This window comes from Cupressus sempervirens, chromosome 2 (assembly GCF_028749045.1).
Source record: "Cupressus sempervirens isolate cs-2001-9-10 chromosome 2, ASM2874904v1, whole genome shotgun sequence".
NCBI lineage: Eukaryota > Viridiplantae > Streptophyta > Pinopsida > Cupressales > Cupressaceae > Cupressus > Cupressus sempervirens.
Window position 1 is genome coordinate 424,686,398 of NC_143119.1, and position 12,835 is coordinate 424,699,232.

A 12,835-nucleotide genomic window follows, 5' to 3' on the forward strand; every position below is an offset into this window, starting at 1 on the left:
CTAATTTCTCAACAACTAAAAGAAAATAAAGAAGATAATGTTGGAGATTGCTTCATCCCTAAGCTGTGTCAAGTTTGATGATATAAAAGAATGTGCTTATGCAAAGAAGATGTGGGAAAAACTAAAGACCATATATGGAGGATATGACAATATCTTGAGAGCCAAATCAGAGAGCCTAAGACGTACATTTGATGATATGAGAATGATGGAAGGTGAAAACATTGTACAATATTGTACAAGAGTTAAGGAAGTTATCAATACTATTTGAAGTGCAAATGGAGAGATCAAAGATGAAATAGTGATTAGAAAGGTATTGAGGAGTCTACTCCCTATATATTTCATTAAAGTTTTTGCAATACAAGAATTGAGATGTACTCCAGGTAACACTTTAACTTTGGAAGGTGTAATTGGCAGAATTACTAATTTTGAGATGTCTAACTTTGATAACTACACACCTACTAATTTTGAATCTTCTTTAAGTTGCAATTGATTCTTAGCAAAAGGAAATGAAAATATGTGAAGAGTTTCTAAAGATGACCTTGATGAACTTGAAGCACTTATTGCTAAAAGATTTGGAAGAGGAAGAGGTAAATACAAAAGTAAATTACCTTTTTTCATGCAACAAGGTTGGGCATATTGTTGTTAGATGTCCTAATAGAGCAGATAAGGATGATGTAATGACCCTCAAAATTTGATAATAGTAAATATTCTTATTTACCAAATAAATTAATATAATTTTTACTAAGTAATAAATGAATACTTAAATGGACAACTTCAAATGACTAAATTAATAATTAGTAAAATAAAGAATAAATATAGTATCCATAATCATATCTCCTAGATACCTATACTTACTAGCTTATCCCCTAAGTACTTCAAATTTAGAAAGGGTAAATTTAAAAAATAATAATTGACTACCATTGATAAATATACAAATAATACTATGCTATGTATAATGTCCAAATGATATTTATAATTATAAATGATTGTATGTTTACATATGGATTATAAAATAGAACTCATAATTGATTACTTAATCAATTAAAGTAGTAATCTCATACTAAATATTAGTGAAGTCAATGGGTCATAACCCACTTGACCCTCACCACATATAAAATGGGGAACACTATGGCCGAGATGGAATGGGACAGGAGATTGTGGGGGAAAAACAATAATAGGAAGGAATCTTTTAAAAGGGAGAATCATTGATGTAGAAGGCCACATCATCAAAAAGGAAAGTGCCTGCGATTTTATAGCCATGTCCCCACTAGGATTGTCCACACCCCATGGGATTGAATTCCACACAGAGGTACCAAGGAGTACATGAGTATTCAAAACCCCGTGCAAAAGGAGAAAGGAATCGATTAGACATCACACCAAGTGGATGCACAACCAAACCGAGGGATAAACTGAACAAGGTTAAAAAGGAACAGATATAATATAAAGTGTGATAGGCATTTGAAAATCAATAATGGGGAAAAAAATATCATACAGGGGGCAACAAAATTGGTATGATATAGAAGAAGGAATGAAATAATAATCTCCAAAGAACATTACAAATAGTACACATCAACACAAGAGTGCATTAGTTATAATGTTAAGCACCACCTGTGATGTCATTGGTCAAGAATAGAGTCATAGCAACATTCATGTTCATCCATGATATCATAGCAACTATGTGGAAAGTACACATGTTCCATCGACTCATATACAAGTGGGTGAAGTAAGTGAATTTTGGTTTAATATAAATGAAAGGTAATAATAGTTAAGATATCATAATTTATAATGTTATTTAAAGTATTTAGAAGTATTGTGAACTATATAGGATATTATAATAGATATATATAACAATAAAATGTATATTATTGTCATATATTATAAAATCATTCTTATATTTTGAATAACATATTATTGGTTTTTGTAAACATCTGTAAATGATCTTTTAATATAATGTATTATTTTAATATAAGAAAATGTGGATGTTATAGTGATATCAATTAAATCAACATGATTCCTTATGTAAGGAATATTTTATCCTTTGTGTTTGTCCATAGGACTTACATAGTGGAAATTAAATAATAATGTATTAATCTATTAGGAGAATTATAAGACTTGAAGCATGGGGGTAGCAAGGTATTAACACCTTGAACCAACCACCATGGCCGAGAATTCTCCCTGTTGCTAGAATATTCTAGTGTTGTCAAACATATGCAAATGGTGTTGTCCCTGGATAGTTGATGCTCGCCCAAGAAGAATCTTAAGGGGTGCACTCTTGAGATGGTGGCAAAGTAACCACGGGCTATGAAGCCTAATTTGGAGATGTCCTTAAGTTTGGGATTAATTTAGAGGGTAGAATAATATAGTTAGTTTTGTTATTATTATGATTAATATAGTTAGTTTTATTATTATTATGATTCTACATTTATTTTGTAGGTATTACTTGTCCTTAACTAACCCTATTAGTGGGGACATTATAGTGGTATTAGAGCATGATCTGGCCATCATGTAGGGTGAAGAAAATTATAAAAAGAATAAACTAATGAATACAAGTGTAAAAAAAGCCTATAAATATGATTAAACAAATGATGAATCTAATTTCATACAAGTGATTTATTGTTAAGATAGGAGAAGCAAAGTAAATCCACTCGAGATAGGTAGATTCCAAGATAAGTAAGGACACAGGTTCCAATGTCTTGAGGAAAAAATCCAAGATGGGTGAGGACATGGTTTCAAAAACCTTGAGGAAAGAGACCAAGATAGGTAAGGACATGCTTTGAGGGAACCTACTCATAGATAGGTAGTTAGTTTCTTGTGACATTTATACTTTTGTCCTCTTAAGGAGGTAATGTATGAAACACAAAAAGGACTTGAGCTCAACATGCTAACCTATTCAATCTATGAATCATCAAGGAAACTATATTAAATCAACCATAATACATCTCTCAATTATGAAAATCCAACTATGCTAGAAATCATTTGAAAAACTCACCAACCTTAACAGAATGAAATCTATCTATCAATCATCATGAACGAATCATTCCTAGAAGGTCAAATTGCTCACAAAATGTACATATTACTATCTTGATTATATTTTAAATTTTGTCTTGGAAACTAAACAAGTTGTATAACAAGATATCAAATGAAAAATTGTAATTGCTTGAGGACAAGCAATTTTGGGAGGGTAGGACTATAATGACCCCCTAAATTAGATAGTAGTAAATTTTCTTATTTACTAAATAAATTAATATAACTATTACCAAATAATAAATGAATAGTTAAATGGACAACATCAAACAACTAAATCAATAATTAATAAAATAAAGAATAAATATATTATCCATAATCATATCTCCTAGATACCTATACTTACTACCTTATCCCCTAAGCACTTCAAATTACAAAAGGGTAAATTAAACAAATAATAATTGACCACCATTGACAAATATACAAATAATACTACACTTAATATATAATGTACAAATGATATTTATAATTACAAATGATCGTATGTTTACATATGGATTACAAAGTAGAACTCATAATTGATTACTTAATCAATTAAAGTAGTAATCTCATACTAAATATTAGTGAAGTCAATGGGTCACAACCCATTTGACCCTTGCCACATATAAAATGGGGAATAGTACTAAAAAGGAGATGGAATGGGATAGGAGATTGTCAGGGGGAAACAATAATAGGAAGGAATTTTTTAAAAGAGAGTAGCATGGATGCAGAAGGCCACATCATCAAAAAGGAAAGTACCTACAATTTTATAGCCATGTCACCACTGGGACTATCTGCACCCCCTAGGACTAAACTTTGCATAGAGGTACCAAGGAGTACACAAGTATTCGTAACCCCATGCATAAGGAGAAGGTGACTGATTAGACATCACACCAAGTGGATGCACAAACAAACCAAGGAATGGATCAAACAAGCTTTAAAAGGAATTGATATAATATAAAGTGTGATGAGTATGTGAAAATCAATAACAAGGAAAAAAATATTATACAAGGGGCAAATAGATTGGTATGACATGGAACAAGGAATGAAATAGTAATCTCCAGAAAACATCATAAATAGTACATGTCAACACAAGAGTACATTAGTTATAATTTTAAGCGCCACCTCCGATGCCATTGGTCAAGAATGGAATCATAGCAACATTCATGTTCATCCATGATATCATAGCAACTACATGGAAAGTGTTGGTGTTTTAAAACTACTAAGCAACAAAATGCTCAATAACAAAATGACATCACTCATACAATCTAAGGACTAGCCAATTCCTATTAACAATTATATGTGCAAACTGTTTGGACCCAACTTCAACAAAACCAAGGGTGGTTTTCTGCTCTTTAGGCTCTGCAAAACTAGGGTGGGTATACCCAAGGAGGATTCAAGACTGGGAAACACTATATGAGGATTATTTTAGTTTCATTTTGATTTTCATCTCAAATCCTCAAATACATGCATAATTCATGACAATTTGATAAACACATCCCATATAATAGATCTGGCCAAAATTCTTCTATAGGTCTGCACGTGTTCTCAGCAATAGTGGCTAAATGAAGCTAAAACACTCCATGCAAACAAGTATTGGCCAACTTTGAAGATCTTCAAAAAATAAAAGTAAAATTGATTATAATTTTGCATTTGAAAACCATTTGTGACACATTTCTCTTCCAGCTAAATCAATCTAACCAGTGCCTAATCCATTGGGGTTAAAAGTCTACTACAAATCCTTAGATCTAATTTGTTTCCTTACAACAAATATTATCAGCAATTCTTATCAGAATTCATCATTGAAAAATCCTTTCCACTACTACAGCAACCTTATCAAATTCATCAAAGCTTTTACTTAATCCATTGAACTAATAGCAGTGATGAACAGATATACAAGCTAATTGGATTGCATTCAATTGCACAAGCCTTTACTCATACAATATCAAGATAACCAAGTAACTAAAAAGAGACAAAATTCAAAAAGAACTAATATGGGGACATCTCATAATTTGTATTCATTTTCTTTGAAAATTGTATACATTTGCAGTAAACTCAGAATGACCTTAAGGAAAAAAACACAGAGATCATTCTATATTCTTGTATTCTTAAGAACTAACAGAGAAAATACATCATAAACTTGCTCAAATATTGGACTGAAAACAAACTAAGTATATCACTTCAGCATTAGAAAATCAGGCCTCTTCTCTAGCCCTGGAATCTCACTTATATAGTGTGAGATGCAACAAGCTTTAGGCTAAGAGAAAATGAAAGGTGTCCTTTACAAGAAATATTTACATACACCTATCACAAGATGACAAAAATGTGGGTAACAGAAGATGTCTAAATCAAAACATTCCTTTTGGTGGGTCCAATTCTATCATATCCTTTATTGTTGCTGATTTGGCTACTATTTTGATCTCTCTTTGTATGCAACTGCCAAGCTAGCCAATGATGAAGATTGTTCCGATGATTGCACATTAATCTCCACCTATGGGTTTTCACCATCTTTATCCTATATGGTGGGAGTAACTTCTACCTTTTTCTCTTCTTCAATTGTATTAGCATCCTGTGGTCTCGGGCCTACAATTGAAAGTGACTGATTATTCTTGTCTTCTTCTTCTAGTTGGGCCTGAGTAGTGACAGTGTCAATGATTTGGATCTCCTCACCCTGCACCTCATCACTGTCAATTTCATCTTCATCAAACTATTCACCAGGAGCTATTTCTACCATCCACTTGTCAAATAGTGTATCATCTAGCCAATTGAATTGCAAAATATCCCTCTATCTTTTTAATATATACTCAACCTCATTATCAATATCAAAAAATTCTTGTTTTAAAGAATCAAAGAATATTTGGGCCTTCACCATTTCTTCAGTTGTGGTAGCCCACCATGCATGCCCTGTTTCATTTACAATTCTATTCATCCTTAAACAAAAAATATCATCAAGTTCCTTCACCCATTCATCTTTGCTTTTCAAATTATTTCTTTTATCTACGGCACAAGGAAACAAACTAAATTTCTAGCTCCTGTACTTGTTCAAGTAGCCTCCTATTATTCTCTATAAATGAATTCTTTTATTGTCAAAATCAGCAAGATTAGAAATAATATCAAAGGTTTTTTCAATTTGATCATAAGAATTATTTATGATAGAGAAACACAAAAATGTCATTTCTTTCTCCCTTCTCGTCCATTTATTTATGATAGGCTTTAAAGCCTCATCATTTTCTTTCAACTCCTCCTAGATACTGATCACCCTAGCCAATTGATCATGAATTAGTCGCCATTCAACTTTGTCCCCCAAATATGTGAGAGCTTTTCTTAGTTTATCTTTATATTTTGACTCCACCTCTACATGTAAGGCCCACAATTTACCCTTTTCTTCTTCAAAATCCTCTGCAGTGTAGTATTGTGGCCTTTGGGATGTATCCGGTATTTCTATGAGGGGGGTGGATTTGAAGGGTTCAACTGTGGGGCAAGGGTATGTTATTCTTGGTGTTGCTGACCTACCCATTAGCTTGTTCTCAAGCTCAATTCTCTTCTTTACCTTTTTATTGTAGGCATCCATAACTGCCTCATACTTTCTCTACAGCTCAGTCATTTCCTTTTCTTCCCTCTCTGTAGTAGCTAAGGAAAATTGAGAGTAATCTACATTCATGTTAGCTACCTGTACATGTGAGGTATCTGCAACTCTCCTCACAATGATACTCCCTGTTAGTCCTGAATCATCAGGCTATGATGGAGTAGCCCTATATCCTCTTCTCAATGACCACATAACAAGAGCAGCTTGGTCATTACTAAATGCAGTTCCCAAGAACTTCTTTTTATTTAGATCTTGCAATCCCAAATTATTTGACACAGAATTAAAAATCAAGGCATCAGCAATGTCCCAATTGGGTAATAATAAAATATTTGCAGCCTTTACCATCTATCTCCCTTCTTCAGAGGTTATGTTATGGAACTCTTGAATCATTTTTTCCTTTATTTGACTTTGAATGGATGCTTCATCCATTTTTGGATGCTCTACTTTCATATTTTTACATCTTTCCTCAAAAATGTGCATGTTTGCCCTCCAAGAAAACTAATGGAAAGCCCTAGGCCTTACAAAACTATAATCAGACAAAAATTGTTGATTGGCTTGTTCCAAAATAGGGTATAATTCCCTTCCCCTGAAATCTGCTATAGTTAACTCAAAACTTGGCACAGGAGGCTCCTCGGGGTTCCCTTCATCAATCTCTACTTGGGTAACAAAAACTCCCCTTGTGATCCCATTTGTTCAATTTGCTCATCAGTGAACTACTCCTCCTCAATTCTCATGAGGGTTTGGGAAGGTGAGTAACTCTCATCATGCGGTTCCTCTTCCCTTATTATCTTTCTCCTCTTGGGAGAAGGTTTAGGAGGCCTTTCTTCAAAAACAACACTAGTACATTCAACTATCTATTTTCCTTTATCGACAATGGGCCTTTGATCCTGAATGACAGTATATCCTGACCTCCTTTGCAAGACTAGTGGGCTTGCCCCTATATTGGGAGTGAAACCTAATCTTCTCATCATTTCCTTGGCTTTATTTGGAAAAGAATCAATGAAATGTTGCTTCTTCTCATTCATTACCTCCATTATTTTTGGGAATGTACTCATAAGCTTATTTATTCTATCTGCAATAGTTATAGCATTACTAAGAGGGTTGTAATCTTTGTTAAAAACAATTAATAAAATCCAAAACTTTTGAGTAGACTCTCCATTTTTCTTTCTTTGTTTCTTGCTCCTATAGAGAGTACTCATTCCTTATTACATCTTCAGGGAAATAAAATTCATGCTCAACTAGACGAAGCTTGATCCTATACCTAAGAGCCAAATTAAAGAAACCTTCTACATCACAAAAATGAGAGTGAGTTATTGCCATTTTATACTGATCCAAAAATTTGTAGAGAAAGACCCACCCTTCCTTGGTTATTACAAACTAGTGGGCTACTGTACAAGTGGGAAATTTTGATCCTATTCCCATTTTGTGCAAAAAAGCTTCTTCTACTCCTCCCAATTGCCACAAGAATTCAGCTACTCCTACCTTAGGAATCATGGGATTGTCTCTTAATATGAGGTACCACCCAAGTTTGGAGGCAAAGTGCCAGTCAAATCTAACAAAACTAGCATTTTATGCTTCCCCAATCATATCTGCACTCCATAATTGAACTAGTAGTGCTTCCCCCTCTTGTTCTCTATTCAGAACCATTTCTTTACCAAAGTATGTAGCCCCGTTAAATAGAAACATGTGCATCAATAGGGAGTATTGGCCCCAAACCTTCTCCACCTTTCCCTTTGCAATCCTAACCAATCCACTGTGAATCTCATTAGCCAAGTAAGAAGCAAAATAAAAAATTATATCCACACCAAAAGAGGAGATTTGAGTAATCATATATATGAAACTCACGGTCATAAAATCTTCTTCGCCCTCTCCAAAAACTCTACATAGGGTCCTGTATATCTCTATTGCCCTAGCATTGAAGCATGCTTTCTTGAAACGTTCTTTAAAGGATGTTTTTATTGTTGGTAGGGTTCCAATTTTGCCAATGTGGGCCTTCAGTGCACCTTGTCTAACTACATCCTTCTTTGACATATATTCTTTTTCTAAATTTGTCAAATTAATGGGCACATGATACCTAGTGAGAGGTCCCAAATGGAAAACTTCCCTAATCTCTTTTGGACTGATGGTGATTAGAATTTCACCATCTACTCTTCTCACTACCCTAGTGGCTTGATCATAACTCTTTGCCATGGCCTCAAGGAGGTCATAATCCACAAACGCACTGGGAACAACTAGCTTTCACAGGTTAGAATTCCATATATTAGCATGTGGGGCAAACAATTTTCCTTCTACAAACCATTTCTTGAAAAAATTTAAACCGGTTTGCGAGGTTTGAGCATCTTGGACCCAATTACCCTTATCATATAATCCATCTGCTATCCTCAACGTAGGGTTTAATGAGGTCAAATTTTTAACTTGCAGTGTCTCTATAGTAGACTCAGGAAGCAACTCAAGAAAATCATCATGTACATTTCTATCCAAATAATTTGCTTGACTTGAAAATCCCTTCTTTGGAGGCATCTTTAATTATGCTTTACAAAACTGAGATACTTATAGAAATTACAGTAGGACTACTTACTTGAATTCTGTCCTCATTTTCCTCTGTATTTCTGCAAATTTTCTACGAATTGCTTCACAATCTTGTTGAACTTTAGCATGATCTTCTTCAATAATTGCTTATGCTCAGGAAGGCTTGAAATCTTTGTTCACATAAGGTGAAACTAATAAAACTTTCTATATTATACCCTATTTTTCCTCACATGCAAAGCTTTCATGTCTAATTAATACACAGAGTGGCACCACCTTCTGCGTTTGAATCAGCACCGTCAATCTTTAAAAATCCTATGATCATGGGATATGAAGAAAGACAACTTGGCATTGCACTTGACAAGTTGGCCAGTCAATCCAATGAAAATAGCCCATGTACACAGCTCCTTCCTTGATGGCACTTCTGTCGGGACCCACTAGCGACTAAGGACACATGTCAATAGCTAGGTACTTCGCTATACATAAAGAATGAGCACCTTGCCATAACAAAGCAGTGACAGCCATCAATTTGATCTTGATCTTGTGGATGATATATTACTGTACTGCTTAGAAGAACAATGGTGGGCCCTCATTCACTACCTCACTATACGTATTTTTTGAGAAACTCTTCGTGGCAAGATAGCAATGGTCATTGATCTGAGACTAAATCAAAGGTGGAGAAACTGCACCGAGTACCCTGAAGAGTGGTAGGTCCCATACTCACTATGTCGCATAGAGTAAAAAACTTTCAACTTTCCATAGCGAGATAGTGAGGACTGTTGATTTTAATTTGATCTTATGATCAGGATACCTTATGTACTTTATGAATGGGGTGTGGGTCCAGGATATTGATGATGTAGAAAATTCTACCTTGTTGGCACCTAACATGACCTTACTTTAGTCCTAGTCACCTATCCACGTTACTTGAGGTCCCACTGGCTATTGATTTCATGGCGCCTTGCTACTTCGGTAATGATGAGATGTCAAATTTTTTTGATAGCAATGTAGCGAGCTCCAGTAACTTTAATAAAACTCAGTGCCATGAAATATAATAACCCATCAAATCACCATCACTCTTACTAACTGCTTCTGACAATAGTAGTTATTGCTTGTCATGCCACCTGGACAAACCATGGTTACTAAGAAATTTTGAGGCCATCGTGTCTTTGATTTCACAGCACCTCGCTACTTCGCTAACGGCAAGATGCTTAGTTTTTCTGATAGCGAGGTAGTGAGGCCTCAAAAAGACCCTTATTTTGGCACCAACTTCTAACTACTTTTATTGGGTCCCTTTTCATGTTTTGATAGTACTTGCAAGGCGTAAGTGACTAAAAAGTCGGCCAAAAGACAAATCTCTGACCATCGTATCTTCATTTTGCGGTCCCATTTTATAACTTTTTGGTACTCACTACCTCGCTATACATAAAAAATGCTTATGTTCTTCTAGTGAGGTAACGACAATGGTAGATCTATTCAAATCAGACGATGAGGAACCTGAGAGGAAAGGTAACTCAAGGGTGCAAAAAAATAAAAGGAAAATAGAATATTTGCCCAAGTTGATTTTTCAAATATTTTGTGCCTGAAAATTTTAAATGGAATGAGATGTAGGATTTTCACAAAAAATTTCAAAGGCTAACAAAAGGATGACTTAGCTAGAAACCCTACTCACCATTAATGGATACAATCTGAATTTTCTATACTTGGACAAAGGAATTTTATCATGCGAAAGTTCAGACCAACAAAAAGTACACATGTTCCATCAAACCCATATACAAGTGGGTGAAGTAAGTCAATTTTGATTTAATACAAATGAAAAGTAATAATAATTAAGATATCATAATTTATAATGTTATTTAAAGTATTTAGAAGTATTGTGAACTATATAGGATATTATAATAGATATATAACAATAATATTTATATTATTGTCATATATTATAAAATCATTAGTTATATTTTGAATAACATATTATTGGTTTCTATGAAAATTTGTATATGGTCTTTTAATATAATGTATTATTTTAATATAAGAAAATGTGGATGTTATAATGATATCAATTAAATTAACATGATTTCTTATGTAAGGAATATTTTATCCTTTGTGTTAGTCCATAGGACTTACATAGTGGAAATTAAATAATAATGTATTAATCTATTAGGATAATTATAAGACTCGAAGCATGGGGAAAGAAAGGTATTAACACCTTGAACTGACCACCATGGTTGAGAATTCTTTGTGTTGCAAGAATATTTTGATGTTGTCAAACATATGCATATGTCATTGGCCTTGGATAGAGGATGCCTGTCCAAGAAGAATCTTAACGAGTGTGCTCCCGAGATGACAACGAAGTAGCTATGGGTTATGAAGCTAGATTTGGAGATGTCCTTAAGATTGGGATTAACTTAGAGGGTGGAATAATATAGTTAGTTTTATTATTGATGCAACAACAACTAGTAGAAGGCTTCAAACAATGAGCAATGGTAAGTTTTCAATCCCTACACACCCAAGGTGAAGGGTTCAAGTGTTAAATACCCATCAAAGGTATAGTAAAAGGGTTTAGAGAAGGTTATCACAACCCTACTATGCAAGGAAACCTAATCACTAGGCTTACCAAAGTCCTAAGAACCAAAACACACAAGTTCACTAAGAGATCTCTTCTACAAAAGAGTGAACAAGCCCCATAAAATGGATACTAAGACTAGGGGTGGCCTACAAACACTTTTATGGCCTATTGAGGTCTTACTCTCATAGTTCTGATGGTTCTTTCATTCAAAAGTAACCCATAACACAAAAATGCTTCACAACCTAAGGATTTGGCTTGTAGCCCTTCCCAAAGTGAAATTTGAATATAAGTCTGAATGTTCCCAAATGAGATGATGATTTGGTCAAGGATCCTAATACCCTTTTGGTGTTTACAAAACATGTCTGAACACCAAGGGATGGAAGTGTTAACAATTGGCTAATAGTGATATGTAATTGTTGTCATTTATGGCAACAAATGATGTACATGTTCATAAGAAACTTCAAAAATGAAGTTAGTGATTGGTAATCAAAAAAAATTCTTAAGTATAGAATTTGGTCTACAACAATGTATTATTTTTTTTATAACATATTGTTGATGTCATATTATGACTAGTGAAGTTACATGGAGATTGTATACATGTTGGTGATAATGTGTATAACCTTGAAAGTTTGTGCAAACTATACAAAATAAAGATAATCATGTTTTGATGAAATAGGATAGTAGAATTGAAGGAAAGAATTTTTTTGTTTACAAAACAATTACTTGTCCAATTAGGCCTGACATCCTAGATGTTTACTCTAACTTGGAAAAGTGGTTTGTGGTCTTAGTGGACCCAACAACAATTTAAAAAGCATGGTATTTTTGGAAAGGACGTCTTGAGATAAGAAGTATGCTATCTTGGAAGATTATGTAATTCTCAAATGTGAATTGTGATGAGAAAACTTTTGTGAAAGTGATATATGTGAAGTTTTATATGAACTATCTAGTGATCTAAGATCGAGTTGAAGATTAGAGCTCAGTCAAGGAAGGAGATAATAGTAAACTGCATGTTTGGGTAGTGGGCTCTTCTTGCATACATTAGACCACAACTCCTAATAGGGTTGAAATCTCCTAACAGGGACTCCTCATACTAAATTTTTTCATTGACTCCTAACAAGGTCCATCCTCTTATAAGGAACTTATGTATCAGTATATTA